We start from the raw sequence: 22,247 nt of genomic DNA on the forward strand, positions 1-22,247 counted from the left end.
CTGCCTTACATGGACAAACATCTCCGTTACAGAGGCATATGACTGCCTTACATGGACAAACATCTCCACTACAGAGGCATATGACTGCCTTACATGGACAAACATCACCGTTACAGAGGCATATGACTGCCTTACATGGACAAACATCTCCACTACAGAGGCATATGACTGCCTTACATGGACAAACATCTCCGTTACAGAGGCATATGACTGCCTTACATGGACAAACATCTCCACTGACTCTCTGACCGGTTGCCAGTTCCAGCTCTGACGTCACTGCCTGCCACTCAGCTTCGGGGAAAATAAGTTTCACTTTCTTACTGGGTTTCAGAAACTGTTGATTCCTAGAAAGCCGAGGTAAGAGAAACATGGAAACCTGTTTCTTATTTGTATATTTCAACGTAGGAGATTATAGAAATGTAGCTTTTGATGCCAATGTTGTTCGTTTTTTTTATGTAAAGAATGCAGAACAAATAGCTAAATGTTATTCCTCTTTGAGGTGATGGTTTGTTACTGTAGTTTAGTTGAAGTCGAGGGCGTGGGCTCCCTGGGGTCGAGACTTTCTTTTCACCACTAAGCGAACTTGTTACCTTTTTTTACAACCAAATATTGTAGCAGTAGTTTGAAGTAAAGAACATTTAGTAGTAGACAGTTGTGAATGAGATTGTATCGGTGTAACATTGTGTCCGTTGACGTGCATTCTGCGAGGTGGCCTGTATGACCAATACGGAAGAGAATGTTTTAGCTCTGGGACAACGTGTTGTATTATTTTTCTCAGCCATAATACTTTGATTATTCATCATTTGAATAGTTTTGTTGAGACTGCGACAGACCTGTCAGTCCTGACGTGTGAACACAACCGTGGGTTTCTAGTCCTGAACAATGTGTTCTGTTGGTTCAGGAGAGCCTGTCTGCGCTGGCGCAGTGCACAACGTTTCCATGTCGGCATGACACTTCCTAACAAATCCCAGTTGTTTCAATCAATACTGGGCTTATTCAGCTACCGGGTAATAGCACACTTAACCCTAGTTCTTACTATAATAATCAATCATTGAATAGGGGTTAATGTAAAATGTAGATGCTTATTTTGTTTTTCATACTGACACAGTTTTACAAAGACTCAATTTGCTCCCAATGCATTTCACGAATGGAAATATGTAAGTCTTGGGACTAATCATCATGTCAACACACCAACGACATTGTTCTGTTCATCTCCAAAGTAGCTAACATGCTGCAATTTTAATACCTCCCCCTCAAGTTGCTGCCAAAGAGATTCATATCAATTCAAATCAAACTCTTACTTTGATATGAATTTCAAATCAATAACATCAAGGTCCCCAGAGAGCTCAGCTTGCTCATCAAACTGAATATATATCGGAGTCATCCTTCCTCACACATCATTAAACCCAACTGTCTTTAAGATCTCTGCTTTTAGAAGAACACGTTTGACAGTCGTGGAGACGGCATGCTCACGTTAAAAGTGAAGTCCCTTAGCTATCTGCCTTGCTTTGAGCCCAGGCAGCACTACTACGAGGCTGAGACTAGAGGCACTACCAGGCCTGTGTGTGTTTAATAGAAGGTTTTAATGGCTGTTGGGCTGGAAGGAGATGTAGAAATCTCAGATGAGATTGGGATACTGTACGACTGCAGAACAGGAGCTATGCATGTGGTACTAATATCCACGAGGGTTGAATTCCGGCCCACTATATTCTGTTAACTCATTTCCAGAACACTATTTAAGACACAGCATGTTATTAGTGTACATTTTTAATGATGAACTTCATAATACAGTTTGAAGATCCAATCTGAAGAGCTTGAGTACATATGGAGATATAGTGCAGTTGGAGCTAAACTAATTCCTAGTGGCTAAGTGCAGAAGAGAGAGCAGAGTGACTAATGTCATATTACACATATGGAGGAGCAGGAGGATTGATGGGTCAGCAGAGAGAGAGAGACTACATCCATCCCTCATACTCTGTGTTCCAAATGGCACCGTTTTCCCATGGTGCACTACTTTTGACCAAGCCCTTTGGGACAAGTAACTGTTCTGCCCTTCTCTGTTCTGCTCTGCTTTGGTCAGCCATGATTTATTACTGTGAAGGAACCTGTATGCTGTAGGTGAAGGTCACTGTAGTACTATGACTTGGTTGATATGACAGACTGGTCTTTCCTTTCCATCATACCCAACCAACTAGTCCTTCCTGTCCATCGTACCCAACCAACTAGTCCTTCCTGTCCATCGTACCCAACCAACTAGTCCTTCCTGTCCATCGTACCCCAACCAACTAGTCCTTCCTGTCCATCGTACCCCAACCAACTAGTCCTTCCTGTCCATCGTACCCCAACCAACTAGTCCTTCCTGTCCATCGCATTCCCCCAACCAACTAGTCCTTCCTGTCCATCGTACCCCAACCAACTAGTCCTTCCTGTCCATCGTACCCCAACCAACTAGTCCTTCCTGTCCATCGTACCCCAACCAACTAGTCCTTCCTGTCCATCGTACCCCAACCAACTAGTCCTTCCTGTCCATCGTACCCCAACCAACTAGTTGGTTGACATGACAGACAGGAAAGAGTAGCCTGCTCCTTGTACAGAGGTCAGTTTCAGGAGCACTGTATCATTAGCCTGGTCCCAGATCTGTTTGTGCTATTGCCAACTTTATTTCTCATGTTTAGCATGACAATGAGTGAAAGAGTTGACATGGTAGCACAAACAGACTGGCACTTAGGCTACTTTACGATGAATTCAATGACATGAACTCTAAGGAAGGCTGGATCAGAATAGTGTCTGTGTTGGTGTTGGCCTTTGTACGAAGGATCACGTAACTTCTCAGAAATAGAATGACTTTGAACCTTGTAGTCATTGATTCTATTTCTAGGCCAAGCTCTCCCTGGTCCAGCTCAGACTACATGATGTATTTCTAACCCTAGCTCACCCTGGCCCAGCTCAGACAGTCCTACATGATGTATTTCTAACCCTGGTCCAGCTCAGACAGTCCTACATGATGTATTTCTAACCCTGGTCCAGCTCAGACAGTCCTACATGATGTATTTCTAACACTAGCTCACCCTGGCCCAGCTCAGACAGTCCTACGTGGTGTATTTCTAACCCTGGCCCAGCTCAGACAGTCCTACATGATGTATTTCTAACCCTGGCCCAGCTCAGACAGTCCTACATGATGTATTTCTAACCCTGGCCCAGCTCAGACAGTCCTACATGATGTATTTCTAACCCTGGCCCAGCTCAGACAGTCCTACATGATGTATTTCTAACCCTGGCCCAGCTCAGACAGTCCTACATGATGTATTTCTAACCCTGGCCCAGCTCAGACAGTTCTACATTATGTATTTCTAACCCTGGCCCAGCTCAGACAGTTCTACATGATGTATTTCTAACCCTAGCTCAACCTGGCCCAGCTCAGAGAGTCCTACATGATGTATTTCTAACGCTGGCCCAGCTCAGACAGTCCTACATGATGTATTTCTAACCCGAGCTCAGACAGTCCTACATGATGTATTTCTAACCCTGGTCCAGCTCAGACAGTTCTACATGATGTATTTCTAACCCTGGCCCAGCTCAGACAGTTCTACATGATGTATTTCTAACCCTAGCTCACCCTGGCCCAGCTCAGACAGTCCTACATGATGTATTTCTAACCCTAGCTCACCCTGGTCCAGCTCAGACAGTCCTACATGATGTATTTCTAACCCTGGTCCAGCTCAGACAGTCCTACATGATGTATTTCTAACCCTAGCTCACCCTGGCCCAGCTCAGACAGTCCTACATGATGTATTTCTAACCCTGGCCCAGCTCAGACAGTCCTACATGATGTATTTCTAACCCTGGCGCAGCTCAGACAGTCCTACATGATGTATTTCTAACCCTGGCCCAGCTCAGACAGTCCTACATGATGTATTTCTAACCCTGGCCCAGCTCAGACAGTCCTACATGATGTATTTCTAACCCTAGCTCACCCTGGTCCAGCTCAGACAGTCCTACATGATGTATTTCTAACCCTGGTCCAGCTCAGACAGTTCTACATGATGTATTTCTAACCCTAGCTCACCCTGGCCCAGCTCAGACAGTCCTACATGATGTATTTCTAACCCTAGCTCACCCTGGTCCAGCTCAGACAGTCCTACATGATGTATTTCTAACCCTGGCCCAGCTCAGACAGTCCTACATGATGTATTTCTAACCCTGGCCCAGCTCAGACAGTCCTACATGATGTATTTCTAACCCTGGCCCAGCTCAGACAGTCCTACATGATGTATTTCTAACCCTGGCCCAGCTCAGACAGTCCTACATGATGTATTTCTAACCCTGGCCCAGCTCAGACAGTCCTACATGATGTATTTCTAACCCTGGCCCAGCTCAGACAGTTCTACATGATGTATTTCTAACCCTGGCCCAGCTCAGACAGTTCTACATGATGTATTTCTAACCCTGGCCCAGCTCAGACAGTTCTACATGATGTATTTCTAACCCTAGCTCACCCTGGCCCAGCTCAGACAGTTCTACATGATGTATTTCTAACCCTAGCTCACCCTGGTCCAGCTCAGACAGTTCTACATGATGTATTTCTAACCCTAGCTCACCCTGGTCCAGCTCAGACAGTCCTACATGATGTATTTCTAACCCTAGCTCACCCTGGTCCAGCTCAGACAGTCCTACATGATGTATTTCTAACCCTAGCTCACCCTGGTCCAGCTCAGACAGTCCTACATGATGTATTTCTAACCCTGGCCCAGCTCAGACAGTCCTACATGATGTATTTCTAACCCTGGTCCAGCTCAGACAGTCCTACATGATGTATTTCTAACCCTGGCCCAGCTCAGACAGTCCTACATGATGTATTTCTAACCCTGGCCCAGCTCAGACAGTCCTACATGATGTATTTCTAACCCTAGCTCACCCTGGTCCAGCTCAGACAGTCCTACATGATGTATTTCTAACCCTGGTCCAGCTCAGACAGTTCTACATGATGTATTTCTAACCCTAGCTCACCCTGGCCCAGCTCAGACAGTCCTACATGATGTATTTCTAACCCTAGCTCACCCTGGTCCAGCTCAGACAGTCCTACATGATGTATTTCTAACCCTGGCCCAGCTCAGACAGTCCTACATGATGTATTTCTAACCCTGGCCCAGCTCAGACAGTCCTACATGATGTATTTCTAACCCTGGCCCAGCTCAGACAGTCCTACATGATGTATTTCTAACCCTGGCCCAGCTCAGACAGTCCTACATGATGTATTTCTAACCCTGGCCCAGCTCAGACAGTCCTACATGATGTATTTCTAACCCTGGCCCAGCTCAGACAGTTCTACATGATGTATTTCTAACCCTGGCCCAGCTCAGACAGTTCTACATGATGTATTTCTAAACCCTGGCCCAGCTCAGACAGTTCTACATGATGTATTTCTAACCCTAGCTCACCCTGGCCCAGCTCAGACAGTCCTACATGATGTATTTCTAACCCTAGCTCACCCTGGTCCAGCTCAGACAGTCCTACATGATGTATTTCTAACCCTAGCTCACCCTGGTCCAGCTCAGACAGTTCTACATGATGTATTTCTAACCCTAGCTCACCCTGGTCCAGCTCAGACAGTCCTACATGATGTATTTCTAACCCTAGCTCACCCTGGTCCAGCTCAGACAGTCCTACATGATGTATTTCTAACCCCGGCCCAGCTCAGACAGTCCTACATGATGTATTTCTAACCCTGGCCCAGCTCAGACAGTCCTACATGATGTATTTCTAACCCCGGCCCAGCTCAGACAGTCCTACATGATGTATTTCTAACCCTGGCCCAGCTCAGACAGTCCTACATGATGTATTTCTAACCCTGGCCCAGCTCAGACAGTCCTACATGATGTATTTCTAACCCTGGCCCAGCTCAGACAGTCCTACATGATGTATTTCTAACCCTGGCCCAGCTCAGACAGTCCTACATGATGTATTTCTAACCCTGGCCCAGCTCAGACAGTCCTACATGATGTATTTCTAAACCTGGCCCAGCTCAGACAGTCCTACATGATGTATTTCTAACCCTGGCCCAGCTCAGACAGTTCTACATGATGTATTTCTAACCCTGGCCCAGCTCAGACAGTTCTACATGATGTATTTCTAACCCTAGCTCACCCTGGTCCAGCTCAGACAGTTCTACATGATGTATTTCTAACCCTAGCTCACCCTGGTCCAGCTCAGACAGTCCTACATGATGTATTTCTAACCCTGGTCCAGCTCAGACAGTTCTACATGAAGTATTTCTAACCCTGGCCCAGCTCAGACAGTTCTACATGATGTATTTCTAACCCTAGCTCACCCTGGCCCAGCTCAGACAGTCCTACATGATGTATTTCTAACCCTAGCTCAGACAGTCCTACATGATGTATTTCTAACCCTGGTCCAGCTCAGACAGTTCTACATTATGTATTTCTAACCCTGGCCCAGCTCAGACAGTTCTACATGATGTATTTCTAACCCTAGCTCACCCTGGCCCAGCTCAGACAGTCCTACATGATGTATTTCTAACCCTAGCTCACCCTGGTCCAGCTCAGACAGTCCTACATGATGTATTTCTAACCCTAGCTCACCCTGGTCCAGCTCAGACAGTCCTACATGATGTATTTCTAACCCTGGTCCAGCTCAGACAGTCCTACATGATGTATTTCTAACCCTGGTCCAGCTCAGACAGTCCTACATGATGTATTTCTAACCCTGGTCCAGCTCAGACAGTCCTACATGATGTATTTCTAACCCTGGCCCAGCTCAGACAGTCCTACATGATGTATTTCTAACCCTGGTCCAGCTCAGACAGTCCTACATGATGTATTTCTAACCCTGGTCCAGCTCAGACAGTCCTACATGATGTATTTCTAACCCTGGTCCAGCTCAGACAGTCCTACATGATGTATTTCTAACCCTGGCCCAGCTCAGACAGTCCTACATGCCTGCTCTCTCTTTCAGACGTGAAGAAAGAAGCAGCGACCTGGAGGAGACCAAAGAACCGTCGTACCAGCTGTTAGGTCAATACTTCCACAGGAAGAGGTAGGCCTAGTCATACTACAGTTGTCTTCCTGCTGTGTCCTATTGCTTCCTGCTGTGTCCTATTGCTTCCTGCTGTGTCCTATTGCATCAGTTCAGGTACTTGAGGAGTGTTGCCTTGGAGCTGCCTATAATGGTTTCAACCAAGAGGATGCTTGGGTGTGTTTTGTGAGAAAGAAAGAGAACACATGTCGATGTACAGCGATGCCTGTTGGCTCAGCAGTACTGGAGGAGAGTCTCAGTCACTAGTAATTACGTTGTGTTAATCACCAGCAGGCCGTCTGGGTGACAGACAGTGGGACTTCACGCTGTTAAATAGATTATTAGTACATTATTCATTAGTAACATGTTTGTCTTTAGTCTACTGTTTGTCTTTAGCCTCTGTAGTGGGGGGGTAGACTGCTGGCCTCGTCCCCTGCAGGGTCGACTGCACTGCTGACTGGATACACAGACAGAAGTAGTGTCACTGTCCTCTCTATACTGCCGCTGTCCTCTCTCTGTGCTGCTGTCCGCTCTATATTACTGTCTCTCTATATTGCTGAATCAGAGATCAGAAGCTACAACTCACTAGAAGGAAACATGTGGGAGTCTGGGTCTATCCAGCGTGTGTTTTGGATTTTAAAACTGCAAAAAAATATCGCCGTCTTTTGTTCATCTTCAGAACTGTAATTAGCGGTGTGTGTGTGTGTGTGTGTGTGTGTGTGTGACTGGTGTTCCGGATGCTCCCATAAGGCGGGGGGGGGGGTGCCCGCCCATGTGCCTATGTGCCTCTCATCAGTGTCATAAAAAGAAGAAATGTATACATTATTTTGACAGTAACTCTCCAGAAGGTCCTTCAGAAACCTTTGTGTGTGTGTGTGTTGTGCTTCAGGAATGTGACTGAAAAAGTGCCTCAGGCCTTAAAAAGAAAAGAAATGTAACTGATTGAAACTAAAGGGATATGGCTGAACAAATGCTTTTGTCAAGGCTACGACGGTGCCAGTGGAATGAGTGGAGCTTCCTCAGGTGTTCTGCAGCTCATATCAGACCGAGAGCCTGATGTTTCTTAGGTAGCTCTTTATGAGTTTGAGTTTAGGAAACCATCTCTCTGCAGAAGAGACAGTTACACAGATGGTTAAAAACATCAGGGAAACTGGACAGAAGGACGTGGTGCTTCAAATACAGCCGTTCTGCAACATCTTTAATTCAGCCTCTCATTCTTCTTCGCTGCCGGCCTCAACACGTTACTGAAAGAGATGAACTGTACAGGAAGCTCTGTGGACACAAGTCGTCTGGATACTGGACAGACAATAAACTGGCAGATTCAAACACGTAGCCTAGTGTTTAAGAAGGTTGGGCCAGTAACCCGAAAGATTGGTTTGAATCCACGAGCCTACTAGGTGTAAAATCTGACGGTGTCCTTGAGCAAGACACTTAACCCTAGTTGCTCTGGATAAGAGTGTCTACTAAATGACTAAAATATGAACATAAATCTTTAGTGGACAACCGTTCTTGAGGGCTTGAACAGAAAAGAGGTTTGTGATTTGGTTCATATTGGTGAGCTGGTGGTTGAGTTGTGTTGTTGCAACAGTCCCTTATCTCTGGGATATCTTGGCATCATTCAAGACGTGACAATACTCAATATAGGAAAGTAGGCCACTCCACCTACAGGCCTGGAGTGTTGGTGCAGGTACTGCCAACTAGCGCAGAAATAATATTGCAATATTGTCTATGATATTTAACTGTTGTTTTTTATATATATTTTTTCATCACTAGTAGCTACTACAGGCCTCTACGTGGGGGAAAAAGAGAGACAACACAGACAGACTTTCACTCAGAAACAGAGAGAAAAATAGACAGAGAGAAGCAGCAAGGAGGACTTCAGGGGAGTCTCAAGGTGGATTAAATTTACCTTGAATATTGCAGCCCATTTGTGTAGGCTAGTAGCCAGACAACCTTCAGAGTTCAACAATAAATAGTGGCTGAATTTATCCTCAGGCCAACGAATTCTTTCCTCATTGTTGATGTATAATTATTTTGTGTACAAATAGCAGCTAAATAGCGGTAGGCTAATGAAACTATCCCTAGTAAGCTAGTGTTTTGAGGGTGGACATACTGTATTATTTGGCATTAGTAGACTGGTTTTACGCACAACAACATTCTATCCAAGCTGGGAGAGAGCGCGAGGACGGCTCAACGACACTCTATCCAAGCTGGGAGAGAGAGCGAGGACGGCTCAACGACACTCTATCCAAGCTGGGAGAGAGAGCGAGGACGGCTCAACGACACTCTATCCAAGCTGGGAGAGAGAGCGAGGACGGCTCAACGACACTCTATCCAAGCTGGGAGAGAGCGCGAGGACGGCTCAACGACACTCTATCCAAGCTGGGAGAGAGTGCGAGGACGGCTCATGTCATGCAGGTTCATGTAGCTTCTTTATACAGGGCCCCTTTGTGACTTTGGTCTTCCAGACTAGAAGCCAAGGGGACTCGATTTTGCCCTGACATCTTTCTCTTTTTTTTTTTCTCTCTCCATATTTTGACATGTTTATCTCTGGTGGTTCATATCTGAGAGGGTGGAACGAGAAGAAGGGATGAGTCATTTTGAGCAGCATAAAGCTCACTAAGGATGAGAGAGAGGTTGGGAAGGAAGGATCCTCTCTTTCTAATGGCCATTGAGATTGAGGCTTGCTGTATTTATTCTAAAGACAATCAAATCAGGATGCTGTGTGCTCCGCTTAGCTGGAGATCAGAGCCCTGGTGGTGGAGATCAGAGCCCTGGTGGTGGAGATCAGAGCCCTGGTGGTGGGGATCAGAGCCCTGGTGGTGGGGATGAGACCGGGGTTTGCTTAAACTGGATGTTATCCACATCATCCAAAGCCACCATTTATAGAGGACATTTTACTGATGTGGAAAACAACGATAAGTAGCCTGCCTATCACTAGACAAATGTGTTTGAAATAAGTTTGAAATAAAATGAGCCTAAGTATGCTAATATGGGCTATTACTAATGAGACAATCGATAACATTCAAAGTAGGAGGAATAGTTTTAAAGGTAACTGGTGCTTATTTTATAAACGTATCGTTTAACTGATCGTTATCGTGATAATTCAGTCAATTTATCGTGATATGGATTTTTATCCAAATCGCCCAGCTCTAGGTGTACATCCTAAATGGCACCCTATTCCCTATATAGTGCACTAGTATTAAACAGGGCCTGCACCCTATTCCCTATATAGTGCACTAGTATTGACCAGGGCCCTGTGGGTGCACTTGTTTTGTTCCCTCACCCCGCTCCTCCGCTCTCTCCACTGGCTTCCAGTCGAAGCTCGCATCCGCTACAAGACCATGGTGCTTGCCTACGGAGCTGTGAGGGGAACGGCACCTCCGTACCTTCAGGCTCTGATCAGGCCCTACACCCAAACAAGGGCACTCCGTTCATCCACCTCTGGCCTGCTCGCCTCCCTACCTCTGAGGAAGCACAGTTCCCGCTCAGCCCAGTCAAAACTGTTCGCTGCTCTGGCACCCCAATGGTGGAACAAGATCCCTCACGACGCCAGGACTGCGGAGTCAATCACCACCTTCCGGAGACACCTGAAACCCCACCTCTTTAAGGAATACCTGGGATAGGATAAAGTAATCCTTCTAACCCCCCCCTTAAAAGATTTAGATGCACTATTGTAAAGTGGTTGTTCCACTGGATATTATAGGTGAATGCACCAATTTGTAAGTCGCTCTGGATAAGAGCGTCTGCTAAATGACTAAAATGTAAATGTAAATGTTCCCTGTGTAGGGAAACGGGTGCCGTTTGGGATGCGTCCTGAGACGAGGGTTTCTGCTGTACAGCTGTAGATGAGGGGTGGTTACATCACTACACAGACTACCCAGAGATCCTTTTAACCCCTGTGCGGCCTCATACGGGACGGACATCCAGCGAAAATCCTATCGCCATTAGCATAACAAAATGTAAAAAAAAAAAATTCCATTTATTTTTTTTTTTCAAATTATATCATTTTATAGATACACCTCTCCTGAATCGAACCACGTTGTCCGATTTCAAAAAGGCTTTACAGCAAAAGCAAAACATTAGATTATGTTAGAGGAGTATATCGTAAAAGTAGCCACATAGCCATTTTCCGACCAACCACATGCATCACAAATAACCAAAAAACCGCTAAATGCAGCACTAACCTTTGACAATCTTCATCAGATGACACACCTAGGACATCATGTTACACAATACATGCATTCTTTTGTTCGATAAAGTTGATATTTATATATAAAAACAGCATTTTACCTCGGTGCGTAACGTTGACTAACTATTTTCCCTCAAATGCATCTGATGAAACAGCGCTACAATTTACTAAATTACTATTCGAAAACATTTTTAAAATGTAATATTGTCATTCTAAGATTTATAGATGAATATCTCTTGAAAGCACCTGTAATGCCAGATTTAAAAATAACTTTACTGGGTAATCACACTTTGCGATAAAAGGGGATGCGATACTCAGAAAAATAGGCTAACGTTACAGGTCAGCGCCATCTTGGAACAATCGCATATCAAATCTACTCTTGTATACTATTGTCAATAATCCCTTACCTTTGATTATCTTCATCCTTAGGCACTTCCAGGAATCCCAGGTCCACAACAAATGTATTTTCGTTCGAAAAAGTTCATCCTTTATGTTCCATTAGCTTGTTGTTGTTAGCGCGTTCGGAAGGTACTCCAAAAGTTCCGACGTGCGCGGGGCTACTCTTTCAACAAAATGCATTTTTTTTCTTATTTAGGTTCGTTCAAACGTTGTATAACATAAATCTTTAGGGCCTTTTTCAACCAGAGCTCCAATAAGATTCGAGGGGGACGATTGCATTGTGTTTCAAAACGTTTCGAAAGTGGAGGGTAGCTAGGGGCGCCGGCGTCATAATGGTGATGGCCCTCTCCGGGTGACCACGTTCCACAGCGTGTCATTCTGTCAGTTTTCACAGTAGGAGACTCAAATCACTTTGTAAAGACTGGGGACATCTAGTGGAAGCAATAGGAAGTGCTCAATGAACCATAGCTCACGGTGTGATTAATAGGCAACGTGATGAAGTTGAGTCCGCAATTCAGAATTCCACTTCTTGTTTCGATCTGTCTCGGGGTTTTGACTGCCATATGAGTTCTGTTATACTCACAGACACCATTCAAACAGTTTTAGAAACTTTAGGGTGTTCTCTATCCACAAGTATTAATTATATGCATATCCTAGCTTCTGAGTTTGAGTAGTAGGCCGTTTAAAATGGGCACAGATTTTTTTCAAAATGCGCTGTGGCGCCCCCTATCCTAGGCGACCGTCAAGAGGTTTTAATATATATCCAGCTTAACAACCTCTACTGTATCTCATCTCCTGACAGGGTTTAATTCCTTCTTTTTTGGGGCTGGCAGCATGGAAACAACATGGCTTTTGTTTTTGTCTCTGCACGGTGCTCATATGACCAAACTGTTGAGGGGGGTTTCAATGGAATGGAACTACAGAACTAGAACGGTCTCTATTCATTCTATTTCTATATGAATGGAACTCCCCAAGGGGAGGACATGTCTACGTGTTTTGGCCTCACAGGACATGATGGACGTGAGGATGGAAATGTTTACTTCCCACTTAGATTTGTAAACTGTAGAAAAGCCGTGGAGCACAATTGGCCCAGTGTCGTCTGGCTTTGGCCTGGGTCGGACATCATTGTAAATAAGAATTTGTTGTTAACTGACTTGCCCTAGTTAAATAAAGGTTAAAATAATGAATGTCAGAAACCATGTGACAATCTGACAGAGTTGACAGATCACTCTGTTTTCATGATGAATATTGACATGGAAGATATCTTTTTGATATGGTAGGGAGGGAATGACATATTTCTTTAAATTAATATGATAGCTTCAGGCTTCACACGAGAGGTCTGATTCAGAGATGAGGTAGGAAAAGTGGGTCTTCCGTGTGTATCATTCATTGATGTCAGTGGAAGACTGGATCCACGTGGATACAACCCTGTTAGAAGACTACTGGAGGGCCACAGGAGAAGGTTTTATCTAAATCTGAAGGTATTGGGCCGTGGGTTATCTGTTTGAAAAAACAGGATTTTCTTGAAAAACTTGCCTCTTGTTATGATTTTAATTTAGAATAACCTGTTTTCTTATATCCTCAAATGTACTCTAGAGGTTTCCCTGATGTTTGCTCACTGTTTACTATAGTAGAAAATATTTGTTTTCCCAACGGTCAACACAAGCGTTTTAAATCTGTGATCCACATATGTTTGGTATCCTTATACTAGACAGAAACTACACAGCTTCTAAAATGTTATCAACTTGGACATGCTTACATTACACAATGTCCTTATCCCAGATCTTTCATTGCGTCCATCCTTAACCCCAGGATGTGGGTTTTCACATTACACCATCATTCCCTAGTTGATCCTGTCCTGCGTTTTTTAATTTTTTTTATTTATTTTCCGGTTGTCTTCGGGAAAAAAAATGCCGTCAAGAAATCAGTGAGCTGCTTTATTAACGTCCACATTATTATGTACAGAAACATAAATAGACTGAGGTGCAGAATATGGACTTCATTTCTTCTTCTTCTTCTCTACAGCTCCACCAGTCTGTTCTCCATCCCCTCGTTCTCTCTACGGCTCCACCAGTCTGTTTTCCATCACCTCGTTCTCTCTACGGCTCCACCAGTCTGTTTTCTCTACCTGACTTTGTTGTCCTAGCAGCATACTACAACAGTATACTACATCCGTTCACCTACTCTGCGTCTCACATAGACACGGCGGTTGGAACCAAAAATCTCACATTTTGACTCATCAGACTAAAGGACAGATTTCCACCGATTCTTTTATTTATTTATTTTTTATTTTTTTTTTTGTAATTTTTTAATTTTTTTGTAATTTTTAATTAATTAATTTTTTAAATAATTTCCATTGCTCGTGTTTCTTGACCAAATCAAGTCTCTTCTTATTGGTGTCCTTTAGTAGTGGTTTCTTTGCAGCAATTCGACCATGAAGGCCTGATTCACGTAGTCTCCTCTGAACAGTTGATGTCTGTTACTTGAACTCTGTGAAGCATTTATTTGGGCTGCAATTTCTGAGGCTGGAAACTCTAATGAACTTATCCTCTGCAGCAGAGGTAACTCTGGGTCTTCCTTTCCTGTGGCGGTCCTCATTAGAGCCAGTTTCATCATAGCGCTTGATGCTTTTTGCAACTGCAAATTTACAGATTGACTGACCTTCATGTCTTAAAGTAATGATAGACTGTCGTTTCTCTTTGCTTATTTGAGTTGTTCTTGCCATAATATGGACTTGGTCTTTTACCAAATAGGGCTATCTTCTGTATACCACCCCTACCTTGTCACAACACAACTGAATCGCTCAAATGCATTAAGAAGGGAAGAAATTCCACAAATTAACTTTTAACAAGGCACACCTGTTAATTGAAATGCATTCCAGGTGACTACCTCATGAAGCAGGTTGAGAGAATGCCAAGAGTGTGCAAAGCTGTCATCAAGGCAAAGGGTGGCTACTTTTGAAGAATCTGAAATGTAAATATATTTTGATTTGTTGAACACTTTCTTGGTTACTACATGATTCCATATGTGTTATTTCATATTTTTGTCTTCATTATAATTCTACAATGTTAGAAAATAGTTAAAATAAAGAAACCATAGAATGAGTAGGTGTGTCCAAACTTTTGACTGGTACTGTATATCTTGTTGACCTACTCTATGCATCGGCATATAGTCTGTGTTGTCCTAACACTTCCGTACCCTTGAGTCTGACCACTGCCTGCTCTACCTCTCATTACAAACGTTTCCTGCCATTGTGGATGTATTTTTGATATCGTAGGATCCCACAAAAGTTGTGTACTATTTAGAGAATAGGATTTCATTTTAGATGTTACCATCCTCTGAGCACTTCTGCTCTGGCTATTACTCTTCTCTCTCCACTTCATCTGTTTTCTCTGTAACTCTTCTCTCTCTACTTCATCTGTTTTCTCTGTAACTCTTCTCTCTCCACTTCACATGTTTTCCAGCCTCTCAGTTTATACTCTGAGACACTATTTATTTTAATCCAAGCTGGGCCCACAGTAGAAGTAGCAGGAATAGGTGAAATCCTAACAGGATTAAAGATGGCTTTAAGGGAGGATGCTACTGACTTTAATGATAGCACGGTGTTGATAATCTAATTACCTTTTTAGCTTGACGTTACACAAGGGTTTGAGTCCCAAATGGCACCCTATATCCTACATAGTGCACTAGTTTTGACCTGGGCCCAGGTTGATAGAGTGGTATTTGGGACTCACTCAAGCCCTGGTGGTGCCTGCTGCATATCCATCCCAGCTCGCTCTCTGTCTGGGGGCTAGAGCCATCCTGTTGCCTTACCAGTCTCTCTAGCTTCATTTTGGTTTCTTTTTGGCCAGGCTTGATCGGCTGCTATAACACTTTGTACTGCTGAACCTTGAATCAAGGCATAACTTCTATACAGTATTAAAATATATATATATATGTGTGTGTGTGTGTGTGTGTGTGTGTGTGTGTGTGTGTGTGTGTGTGTGTATGTAAATTATGTAGGCTATAACCCATATGTATTTTGGTAAATAAACACATTGTCTTATTTAATATTTTAAACCATATTTTCTATAAAGTATTAACATAATCTTGACTTTTGTAAACAAACACAGTAAACATACACAATAGTTAACCCAGGCACTGTTACTTTTGATAACTTCTCTTTTTAAATTGGAAAAACAAAAATAATTGTATTTCTATTATAAATATTTATAAAAGCCAAGATGATTTGATATAGATTTTTTTATAGAGGAACAAATGACTACATCTTAGTTTGACCAACCAATCTCATTGTACTTCCACATTGTATTACAATCCTACTGCCATGTTTTAAATATGAAACGTCTTCTGATCCCTTTAGTGGAGTCTACAGTCCCACACATCTCCCAATCAAGTTCAGCAACCACAGTAGTATTTTATCACGGCATGGTTCCTCCAAAATATGAAGGAGAATTATAAAGCCCTTTATTCCTATTCTCAAAGGGACTACAGTTAATAAAGCACTAGATCCCCTCTCAACCCTATTATCACAGCAGCAGTCTCTCTAGCAGTGAACTCAGAAACTCCCAGGTATCCCAAATGACATCCTATTCTCTATGAAGTGCAATACTGTTGACAAGGAGCCCAGATCATCTATAGGGAACAGGGTGCCATTTGGGACACAAACAAGAAATCTTACGAGATGCCTTAATCAGCTCTCACTTCATTTCAAGATGTTATCTAACCTAGCCGCCACAGATTGGGGAGAGATTTGTTTTGAGATGTTTTTTTTATTTTTTTTTACACGAAGTCATCCAAGTGGATCTCTTGTCAACAATTAAACCTAAAGCATGATTAACAAGAGCAATTAGTCAAAGGATCCTCTTTAAGGAGACTAAAGCCAAGGAGGAGGAGATTATCTGCTTTCTTTAATAAGGATAATCGTTGTATTAAGTGTTTGATTGCCTTCTAGTTTGACTTGTCTAAATCCTGATTTCTGTGTTAGACTTCATTAGAAGCAGTTTTAGCAGGTCTTCACCGTTCAGACTTTGAGGGAGCAGATGGATTAGAGAGTAGTGTAGTGGAAACACCAGCCTGTTTTAATTTGGCGCCTTACTGTTCGTCTGTCGGTCTCAGAACAGGCTGGTTCGTCGCCGTCGGTCTCTGAACAGGCTGGTCCGTCGCCGTCGGTCTCTTCATTCTTAATCTTGTATTAATAGTGCCCTACATGCTTTTTCAGCGGTGCTAATCTAATGCGTATCCTTCTGACAGACTGATGCACGTAGTCAGCTGTAAGTCTAATGTACACTACCTGACCAAAAGTATGTGGACACCTGCTCATCTAACATCTCATTCCAAAACCATGGATATTAATATGGAGTTGGTCCCCCCTTTTCTGCAGTAACAGCCTCTACTCTTCTGGGAAGGCTTTCCACTAGATGTTGGAACATTGCTGCAGGGACTTGCTTCCATTCAGCCACATGAGCATTTAGGGAGGTTGGGCACTGATGTTGGGCGCTTAGGCCTGTCTCCAAAAGGTGTTCGATGGGGTTGAGGTCAGGGCTGTGTGCATGCCAGTCAAGCTCTTCCACACGGATCTTGACAAACCATTTCTGTATGGACCACGCTTTGTGCATGGGGGTCATTGTCATGCTGAAACAGAAAAGGGCATTCCCCAAACTGTTTCCACAAAGCTGCTCGGCCATGGAAACCCATTGGAACCCCATTTTTATGAAGCCACCGGCGAGCAGGTCTTGTTCTGACGTTGCTTTCAGAGGAAGTTTGGAACTCAGTAGTGAGTGTTGCAACCGAGAACAGTAGTTTTTTTACGTGCTACGCGCTTCAACACTTGGCGGTCCTGTGACCTTGTGTGGCGTACCATTTTGCTGTTGAGCCGTTGTTGCTCCTAGATGTTTCCACTTCACAATAACAGCACTTTATAGTTGACCTGGGCAGCTATAGCAAGGCAGATATTTGACTTGTTGGAAAGGTGGCATCCTATGAAGGTGCCACATTGAAAGTCACTGAGCTCTTCAGTAAGGCCATTCTACTGCCAATGTTTGTCTATGGAGATTGCATGGCGGTGTGCTCGATTTTATTTTGTATATACCTGTCAGCAACGGGTGTGGCTGAAATAGCTGAATCCACTAATGTGAATCTGTGTTTACATCATTTTGTGTATATAGTGTGGTCTGTAGGTGTCCTTATGAACGTTGTTTCAACGTGACCTCAGGTGTGGCAGTACGGCAGTAGGGATACTAAAGTGTACATTTTGAGACCTCTTCGGTTATTACAGCCTTCTGCTTTTCCACTGTTACTTCTGGGATGGGGAGTTGCTTGGTGCAGGTTTGATAGTAGTAGATTTTACGTTGTTTTAGACACTGGCCTAAATATAGTGCTAATAATTGGTTATGACTGCTGACTACGATTTTGACCCCCCCCAAAAATAGACTATCATTGTATCTTCTGAAAAGACAGTATCGTGCAGGCAAGTAGCATTAACCCTGACCTCTTAGTGCTGCTGGGTCAGAGTTCACTCACTCACTGATTCCTCTAGGATTAGAGAGATGCTAGCTCCACGCTAATGGCACTGAATGTGCTTCCCAAATGGCAGCCTATTCCTTTATATAGTGCACTACTGTTGACCAGGGCCCCACAGGGGTGCTCTGCGCTACTTTGAACCGAGTCCTATTGGCCTGTGGTGTAAAGTAGTGCACTATATGGGAATAGGGTGCCATTTGGGAAGCAGATTCAGTCAGGAAGAAATAGGACTGGTGCCCTGGCTCTGACACACAATGACAGATGCCAGGCCCTAGTCAGCTTAGCCCCATGCACGTTGGTTTAATAGAGATGTTTTCTTTGTTTAAAACACAAAGTCAATATTGACCTGTCAATGCATGGTGATCACCTACTGCTAACACAGTCTACGGGGATCCGAGGGGAAAGCCCCTACTGTGTTAACAACGCAGTCTACGGGGATCCGAGGGGAAAGCCCTACTGTGTTAACAACGCAGTCTACGGGGATCCGAGGGGAAAGCCCCTACTGTGTTAACAACGCAGTCTACGGGGATCCGAGGGGAAAGCCCCTACTGTGTTAACAACGCAGTCTACGGGGATCCGAGGGGAAAGCCCCTACTGTGTTAACAACGCAGTCTACGGGGATCCGAGGGGAAAGCCCCTACTGTGTTAACAACGCAGTCTACGGGGATCCGAGGGGAAAGCCCCTACTGTGTTAACAACGCAGTCTACGGGGATCCGAGGGGAAAGCCCCTACTGTGTTAACAACGCAGTCTACGGGGATCCGAGGGGAAAGCCCCTACTGTGTTAACAATGATTTAGTTATTATGCTGTCATTATTTATATATACTGAACAAAAATAAAAACGCAACATGTAACAACTTCAAAGATTTGACTGAGTTACAGTTAAAGTTCATATGAGGAAATCAGTCTATTTGAAATAAATGCATTAGACCCTAATCTATGGATTTAACATGACTGAGAATACAGATATGCATTTGTTGATCACAGATACCTTAAAAAAATTGGCCTCGCAATGGACTTCAGGATCTCGTCACGGTATCTCTGTGTATTCAAATTGCCATCGATAAAATACAATTGTGTTCGTTGTCCATAGCTTATGCCTGTCCATACCATAACCCCACCTCCACCATGGGGCACTCTGTTCACAACGTTGACATCAGCAAACCGCTCGCCCACACGCCGCCGTACACGTGGTCTGCTGTTGTGAGGCCGTTTGGATGTGCGTCAACTTATGCTTTTAAGTGGTCAATATGGCAACAACAACAAAAACCATTGACAGTTATACAATTGAGGACTGTGACCTTACCAGAAGTTTATCTGAATATTACTGGGGAAGAGTAGAGTGCGTGATATATTGGTGTGCTTTTTAAGGGTTTATTCTTTAGGAGCTAAAGCCGATCACGGTCGGAAGGGAAGGCATTGAGCTATTTTTCCTATGAAGGAAAAAAAGATTAGTCCTACAATGAATATGTAGAAGATGAGTTGTAAAACGAGTGTGTGGTGAGAAGCCACAGCAGGGGTTAAGAGAGCAGTCCGTTTTTTTTTATTTTATTTTTAAGCTTCAAATCATTTTAATATAGCTTATACTTCACTAATGCTCTCTTGTCACCAAGCTTCTGTGTGCATCCCAAATGACACCTTCACCCTATTCCCTATGGGTCCTGGTCAAAAGTAGTGCACTAAAATAGGGAATAGGGTGCCAGCCCTGGTCAGAGGTAGTGCACTAAGTAGGGTGCTATTTGGAACACAAGCCTCTCTCTATCCACACTTGTAATGCCTGTTGTTATTATTCCTCTGTAGCAATGTTGGTCAACAGTAAGATCATGGACAAGCTAACATAAAAAAATATATATATTTGATTATTGGTAAACAAAATGTAATCGTAGAAAGACTAGACAAACATACAGATGTAAGATCTTAATTTGAGCCAGTTTGCTACAGCAGGAAAAAGATCCTGCAGCAACAGGAAATGTGAATTATTATGTGGGTTATTGTTAATGGAAAGTTGATTCATTTTTTTTGAAAGGCAAAATCAGGTCTGAAATTTCAAAGTGGAAATTGCAGACTTCAGAAGACTTTTTAAACCTCAAATACACTACATGTTTTAAATGTGTTCCATTGAAGGAGAGTTCTCTTGCAACAGGGTGGTCAAATTAAGATCCTACATCTGTACCTAACATTTCGGGAATGAAAAATGTGCTGTATTTCACGACTTGGCTGGTTATCAAAACTGTTGTTTCTATCAGATCCCTACTTATTGGTTATTTTAATCATGATAACATTTTAAACAAAAAGAAAGGATCGGACTGAAACAACATTTTGGGTCATAGATCAAATCTTATCGTAGAAAACCTAGACAGAGGCTACATACCAACATTCCAGAATGAAAGATATGCTGCATTTACAACTTTGCTACATATTCAAACTGTTGACATTTTCCTATGAAAGTCTCTGATAGAAGAAATAGATTTTAAAGCCTCTTATAAAACCAGTGATAAGTGTTGGCCTTTATTACACTGCACAATGAAGGAGGAAAGTGGGCTGGTGAATGCCTGGGGAGGATCATCACAGGGTATTAACTACAGGAGGAGAATCATCATAGGGTATTGACTACAGGAGGAGAATCATCACAGGGTATTGACTACAGGAGGAGAATCATCACAGGGTATTGACTACAGGAGGAGAATCATCACAGGGGTATTGACTACAGGAGGAGAATCATCACAGGGGTATTGACTACAGGAGGAGAATCATCACAGGGGTATTGACTACAGGAGGAGAATCATCACAGGGGTATTGACTACAGGAGGAGAATCATCACAGGGGTATTGACTACAGGAGGAGAATCATCACAGGGGTATTGACTACAGGAGGAGAATCATCACAGGGGTATTGACTACAGGAGGAGAATCATCACAGGGGTATTGACTACAGGAGGAGAATCATCACAGGGGTATTGACTACAGGAGGAGAATCATCACAGGGGTATTGACTACAGGAGGAGAATCATCACAGGGGTATTGACTACAGGAGGAGAATCATCACAGGGGTATTGACTACAGGAGGAGAATCATCACAGGGGTATTGACTACAGGAGGAGAATCATCACAGGGGTATTGACTACAGGAGCAAAGTGTTATGGGTTTTAAAGAGAATGTGAATTAGCATTTGTAGCAGAGTTTCAGTTGCAAGTTCTTTTATTAGTCGTTTGTACAGGATGCGCATGGTGTACGTCGCTCAACGAAATGCTCACTTGCAGGTTCCTTCTGGACAATGCAAGAACAACAAATAATACAAGATAAGAATACGAACAAAGTAAATGTCTGAGTACAATAGAATAAACTGTATAGTACAGGAAGGTAGAATTTATAGTCCAATATTTGTGTGTATGGGGGGGGGCAGTGTATAAACTGAGCAAAATAATAGCAGTCTGGTAGCAGCGGTTGTGATGATTGTGTATGTAACATGAATGTACACAGTGTATAAAATGTTAACACATTTCTTATATTGAGTTGCACCCCCTTTTGCTGTAGGCGTCACTACACCCCCTACATCACTGGATGGGTGGGAGCATGGTCCTGGTTAATGTACAGGGCCATCTTCACCACCTGCTGCAGGGCCTTGTGGTCGTGGACAGAGCAATTTCCGTACTAGGCCGTGATGCAACCGGTCAGGACGCTGTCGATGGTGCAGCAGGAGTATTTGGAGAGGACCCGGGCGACATGCCACATTTCTTCAGCCGCCTTAGGAGGTAGAGACGTTATTGTGCCCTCTTGATGTGTTGGTCCATGTCAAGTCCTCGGTGATGTGGACGGGCCGTGTGAATAGCGATGGTAATGACATCTTCTGTGGATCTGTTGGAGCGGTAGGTGAATTGGAGTGGGTGCAGTGTCCCTGGCATGCTGGCCTTGATGTGGGCCATGACCAACCTCTCGAGGGCACTTCATGATGTGAGCACAACGGGAGGCTTCGGTTGGCACCACACAGCTGGATTTGCCCTTGTAGACTGTGATCGCACGTGGTAAAGACTACAGACTGTGAGTCTGAGTTGTCAAACATCAATTCAAGTTTGAGGCTGTATGGTACCTGCTTGCCTTGTACGCGT

General features: G+C 43.7%; 1 protein-coding gene across 2 annotated transcripts in view; it reads left to right on the plus strand.

Moving 5' to 3' along the window:
• Positions 1–264: 264 nt before the first annotated feature.
• The window catches only part of LOC106560617 (lipoma-preferred partner homolog), a 591,662-nt gene continuing 569,679 nt past the window's right edge, over positions 265–22,247 (plus strand). For both annotated transcript variants that reach the window (XM_045687984.1, XM_045687983.1), the window contains exons 1-2: positions 265–357; positions 6,973–7,053. The gene's annotated coding sequence lies outside the window, so the exon portion shown is untranslated. The remainder of the gene's footprint in view (positions 358–6,972; positions 7,054–22,247) is intronic.

Source organism: Salmo salar, chromosome ssa10 (assembly GCF_905237065.1).
Source record: "Salmo salar chromosome ssa10, Ssal_v3.1, whole genome shotgun sequence".
Lineage (NCBI taxonomy): Eukaryota > Metazoa > Chordata > Actinopteri > Salmoniformes > Salmonidae > Salmo > Salmo salar.